The sequence below is a fragment of the Apium graveolens genome, chromosome 8, assembly GCF_009905375.1.
Source record: "Apium graveolens cultivar Ventura chromosome 8, ASM990537v1, whole genome shotgun sequence".
Classification (NCBI taxonomy): Eukaryota; Viridiplantae; Streptophyta; class Magnoliopsida; order Apiales; family Apiaceae; genus Apium; species Apium graveolens.
The window spans coordinates 210,487,688-210,494,231 of NC_133654.1; positions in this window are offsets into that span (position 1 = coordinate 210,487,688).

Here is a 6,544-nt window from a genome sequence, read left to right on the forward strand (position 1 = left end):
ATCAGTTCGGATTTGAAAGATTAGGTCACTTAGAGTTCTCGAAAGCGTAAAGAGGTGTAAGTCGAGATGTCTGGGTATTTATAGTAAAAAGGTAAATGACTTATCGAGAACTCAAAATAAATGTTTGGAATTTGTTTATCGAGAAGTCATATTGAGAAAATAGATACATATCATTATGTCATTTTCCCTGATTCTTATCGAGAACTAGAAATGAATTATCGAGATGTCAAATAAATACCCAGTTTATCCTAAATGGACTGAATTGTTTCCAATTTATTATTTGAATAAATCAAAATAAATTCAGAATGATTTTGTTAAAAGTATTTTACCAAAAAATTTATTAAATTATCTCAGTTCTCAGTTTATTGATAAATCTAAAATTATACTTGTAGAGAACTCTGTGAGTTAACACTTATAGAGAACTCTACAATGAATTACCGATAAGTCATAATAAAGCTTTTCGAGAAGTCCTTTGAGAAGTCATAAAAATGACTTATCTAGAACTCATTCGAGAAGTTTTAAAATGGCTTGTCGAGAAGTCAATTAGACTTATCGAGAACTCAGTTCTCTAAATACTTTTATTCTCTTTGACTCTGCCTTGTGCTAATTTTACATATTGAAAATGCAAATCAATATTTAGACAATTTTCTTAGAATTGAAAAATTCCAAGCTACATTTGAATTTTGAAAAATAAATATACAGATATTTCTAAAATATTTATAAATCATATTTCAGTTAATTTTCCAATTAAATCAAATTAATTTTGACTCATTTAGAAATTTAATCTATTACAAAACATTTAGCTGAGTTCTTGCCTTTAGGATGAAGAATTTAACATTCCAATTTCACTAACAAGCCTGGTGAAAGTTGCTTCATCCAAAGGTTTAGTAAAAATGTCAGCTAACTGTTTTTCTGTTGGAAAAAAAATTAGCTCATTGGTACAATTTGCAACATGTTCTCTAATAAAATGGTACCTTACATCAATGTGCTTTATCCTAGAGTGATTAACTGGATTAGCTGGATTAGCCACAATGGATATAGCACTAGTGTTATCACACATGATAGGAATTTTGTTCAACACTAGACCATAATCCACACTACGTCATAGATGACCTATCGCAATGGTTTAATCATGCGTCTTAAAAAATATGTTACCTTAGCTATGCTCATCTTAGCCTACCACAATGTAGTATTTTTAATGTTACCAAAACCTTTGTAACATGTTATCATAGTTTCAAAGTGTTATATACGGTAACATGTGGAAACTTATGTTACAATAGGGTATTAATGGATAAAATAACATTTTACAAATAATTAAATATATATAATTATTTGACTTCAAAATTAATTTATTTTGATAATATAATCAACCAAAAATATTAATATTAGCTAAGATTGATAAAATATTTTCTTTTTGTTAAATTTTGTAAATTGTACTATATAGTAACTCAATTTTTTTATTAATAAAAAATTTGAACACTATTTAAACTTCAAAATTTATTAAAAAATAAAAATAAAGTGAAATTAGCAATGTTGGGCTCTGGCTCTCGCTTAAAACTTTTGGAGAAGCGGCAATTTTGTAGACAAGTCAAAATTTCACTCTCTCGGCTTCCAGAATCTCCCTCTCTCTCTCGGTCGCTCTCTCCTCTCACACACTCTCTCTCTCCCTCTAAGATTTCAATAGAATCAAATCTAATCATCCTAAACTACTTCCTCATAGATCGATTATTCGAGCTAGGGTTTTATATTGATAAAATCTCACAGATCAAGTTTCAAATAAAATTAGGGTTTTAAATTGGAATTGGGATTTTTTTATTTACTGCAAATTTTGGGTCAAATCAGCTTGCGGTTCTACTTTAAGGTATTACCTCTCTTTCTCTCTCTCATTTTGTGTATATGTATATACTACCTCTCCCCCTCTTTCTCTCTGATTTTGTGTGTATGCTACCTTATTTTTATGCATAGCGATATATGAGTTTGTTTTCTAATTTTTTTCTAAATTAATATGGACCAGCTCCCTTCTTCCCTGCTCCCCCATCTCTATTTTGCAGATTTTTAAATTTTATGTTATGTGTTTGTGTCTTGCAGTCAACAGAACTCTATTGTTACACTTACAACTTTATAAACTTTAACTCTTTAAGATAACTAGTACAAGTCGATGACTAGTTAAGACACCTGTAAACTACTAAATTTTATGTTAGGATTGCTGTTATATATATAAATCTATTTAGATTCTGTAAAGTTTCATTTTATAGTTTTTTATTTGATTTTTTTTTCTAATGTGCTTGTTTTAAAGTATGAGAGTAATGATTGTAATTAAGCTTTTTATAGATGTTGGTAAATTGTTAGGTTCAAGCAGTTGGTTGCTTTATGATGTTGGGTTTTGTGTTATAAAATTTGATAATACAAGTGAAATTTATTAATTTTGCTAAAATGAGTCTTCCAAAGGTAATGATATACTTGTTGAATATGTTTTATACTTCTATTAAGTGAACTGCTTTGCGAAATGTTGTTGACGATATCTTGTTTTCACCCCTATTTTCATGATTCTCATTTGAAGAATTTGGCTATTTATGGACCAGAAACAAAATTACATGCTGCCATTTTTTTAGAGGGGAAGCTGTTAGCTGGTGCAGAGCATGACAAGAATGTAAGGAGTAATGTTACAACTAATTCCAAAGCTTTTTAAATCTGTTTAATCTGTTATTATTATTTATAGATACTATATAACTTTACATATATATGTAAAGGCCAAAATGATGAGATCACTAAAATGGAAACAATTGCAATTTGTGTTCGACAGGTATTACCCATAGCCAGGAATGAGATACTAGCTTGCTCTTGGCATTTAAAGTTGTTAGTAGCTTGTACATTAATGTCATATGACAGTTAAGTATCGAAATCAAAATTACCAGTAAGAGTAACATATTTAGGGAATTATGGAATTTGAGCTATCAGGAAGACCAAAACCCTGGTATTCAAATGTTTTGCACTTATTGTTTCAGGGTTGGAGATTAATGAAACAACACATACCAGTTCAGTTGTTTGAAGCATATCGTGGTGGCCCCTAGAGCTAAGTGTGTTAGAAATATGTTGGGCACTTGATGTTATGTTAAACAAAACACTTTGTAGATTTAATTCATTGAAGTTGTAGCCTTCAACGGATGATCACTTTAACATCCGTTGAAAGGGTAGGTTATGTTACAATAAGATTAGTAGCACATTTCTGCATATTGTAATTCCTTAAAGAACTAGATGTTGTAGAATGTTTTAGTCATATTGACTACTAGCTTGATATGCAAGATAGGTTGGTTATTTATAAATATTAGATACCTTGTAATCTTATATAAATAAAATGGAGTCAACAACCAAGAAAACGGTCTCAACGGATGATTCATAAAGTTTCAACGGATGCTCAACTAAAGCTTCAACAGATGATCAACCCAAAGTCTCAACGGATGATTCAATGAAGCTTCAACAGATGATCAAATTCAAAAGAGTGGTTGATAGTGACTTGACAGTCACATTCGTTGATTGTATGCAAATGGAATGTGGCAGCCTATAGTCAGGTTTTAGAGAACAAAGAAACATTTCCATTTCCATGCTAAACTGAAGTTATTCAAAGATGCTGGATGGAGAAATGAAGTAGCATGAAATTAGACTAGAAACATTTTGTCTTATTTGTTTGTCTTTTTATCATGTATCTTGGTGATATATAAACCAAGTGTAGCAAGTTGAATTGTATCCAAGTTAGTAAGCAACTACCAGAGAAATAGATAAAGCTACATCTGTAAAGAATTTCTCTGTTCTTTGTAAGTTTAACTTGTAAGCAGCTGTGTGCAAACATTACATCACAGAGTTCTCATATTAATATATATCTCTGGTGGAAAAGTTCAATCCACCAGAAAGTTTTTAAATACTTGTATTTGATTACTTTGTGTTCTGATTTCATCAATACTTCCATTCCGCACCATAGCCAAATGAAACACAGTTATATATTTATAGTAGAACTATCCTTAAAATCAAAAAGAAGCAAGAATTACATTGTTTAGATTGTTTAGATTGTTTGGGAATAACAATTGGTATCAGAGCAAGCTCTTGAAGAACAAAGAGTTTAAAGATCACAACAACTAACAAGATGAGCATAAAAGATGTTGGAGTAAAGATTCCATTTCTGGACATAGACAACTATCACCATGGGAAGGTGAAGATGCACCTGCATCTCCTATATCAAGATGAAGCATATGTGAACTGCATTGAGAAAGGTCCACATATTCCTATGAGAGCTGCTATAGGAAATGAGCCATCCATCCCAAAGACTAGAGCAGAATAGTCTGATCCAGATATTGAGCAAGTCAACAAGGATAAGAAGGCCATGAATATTCTGTTTAATGGTGTTGATGGTGATGTTTGACAACATCATAAACTGTAAAACTGCTAAGATTGTTTGGGATACAATTCAAGTTATATGTGATGGAACTGAGCAGGTAAGGGAAAACAAAATGCAACTCTTGATTCAGCAATATGAGCATTTTCATAGTGAAGAAAGTGAGTCACTCACTAACTTATTTAGTAGATTTCAAAAGCTACTAAATGCTCTAAAGTTGTATGGAAGAGTCTATCAAACAAAGGACTCAAACCTCAAATTTCTTAGATCTCTACCAAAGGAATGGAAACCTATGACAGTCTCACTAAGAAACTCTCAAGACTATAAGGAATATACCTTGGATAGACTGTATGGGATTCTAAAAACCTATGAGCTTCAAATAGAGCAAGATGAGAAGCTGGTGAAAGGAAGAAAGAAGGGTGGATCCATTGCATTGGTTGTTAATCATAAAAAGCAGAAGGAGACAAAGGTTGAAGCTGTTGAATCTACACCAAACCTCAGAGTTTGTGAAGGCAAGGGAAAAGGGCTAGTAGCTGAACATGAAGACCATCTTAGTCAAGATGACATGGAAGACATAGATGAACATCTGGCTTTTTAATCCCGGAGGTTTGCCAAGCTCAAATTCAAGAAGAATTTTGGAGTAGCCAAGTCAAACAGAAACATGGTTGATAAGTCTAAATTCAAATGTTTCCAGTGTGGCTTAGCAGGTCATTTTTCTAGTGAATGCAGAAAGTCTGATTCTGGTAAAAAGAAGTTTGAGCCTGTTGATTACAAACAGAAATATTTTGATCTGCTCAAACAAAAGAAAAGGGCTTTCATCACACAGGAAAATGACTGGGCTGCAGATGGACTAGAAGAGGATGATGATACAAGCTATGTCAATCTAGCACTTATGGCCAAGTCAGATGAAACAGAAGTAAGTTCATCAAGTAATCAGGTAATCACCACCAATCTAGCACATTTATCTAAAGCTGAGTGTAATGATGCTATATATGACATGTCTACTGAGTTATATCATCTCCGTGTTACACTCAAATCTCTCACTAAAGAAAACACTAAAATTAAAGGGAATAATTTGTTTTTAAGTGAAAGAAACAATGTGCTAGAGACTCAATTTATTGAATTTGAAAAATTGAAGATATAGTGCAAGATTGCTAAAGATGAACTAACTGAATCATTAAAGCAGGAGGAAATTTTAAGAAAGCAACTTGAATGAGAACATGAAGTAATCAAGGCATGAAAATCATCTAGAGATGTCCATGCTCAAATTATTAAAGTTCAAAGTATAAAATCCTTCTTTGATGCATCCTGGAAAAAGAGTAAGGAGAAACTTGACTCCAATTTGGTTGAAGAACTTTCAACGGATATGGATTCGAAGGATGATGAACATTATCCGTCGAATAATAAAAATGATTATCCTTCAAAAGACAATAAACCACATCCGTTGAGTGAAAGTAAGCCAGTTAGCAAAGCCAAGCTAGCTAAATTAAATGAAAAATGTGGATCGGTTTCTAAGAACTTTGTTATAGGAGAAACAAGCCAAGTGAGACAGAACAAGAGAGTCAATGTTGGGTATTTGTCTTTTAAGCAATTAAATGAAATATTGGAGAAAATTGAAGTGAAAGCAATTCTAAAAGGAAAAATAATAAGAATGGGAAAGTAGGAATTAACAAACATAACAACTACACACCTAATAAATATGCTCCAAGAAAAACCTGTGTTAAGTGTGGTAGTGTTATTCTGTTAATTGCAAACTTGCTATGCCTGCTCCCATGTCTGCACCTCTTTCATTTCCCGGTATGCCTACAATGCCTGTGAATGTTATGCCTGCACATAATTTGAATGCACAGTTTGCTAATATGCCATTTACACAAAATCCTTACTATGATGCATTTAGTATATCACATATGCCATTTAGCATGCCATGTTGGAACAACATGTTTTCTCAAAATATGCCTTTCCATGTTAATCAACCTGTGCATGATAATTCTATAATGATGAATGGTTTTAAAGGTTCTACTCAATCGACTAGGGATGAAGTTCAAATGCCTAAGTTAAATGAGGACAAGCCTAAGAAATCTAAGAAAAAGGCTAACAAAATAGGACCCAAGGAAACTTGGGTACCAAAATCAACTTGATTTGATTTTGTTGTGTGCA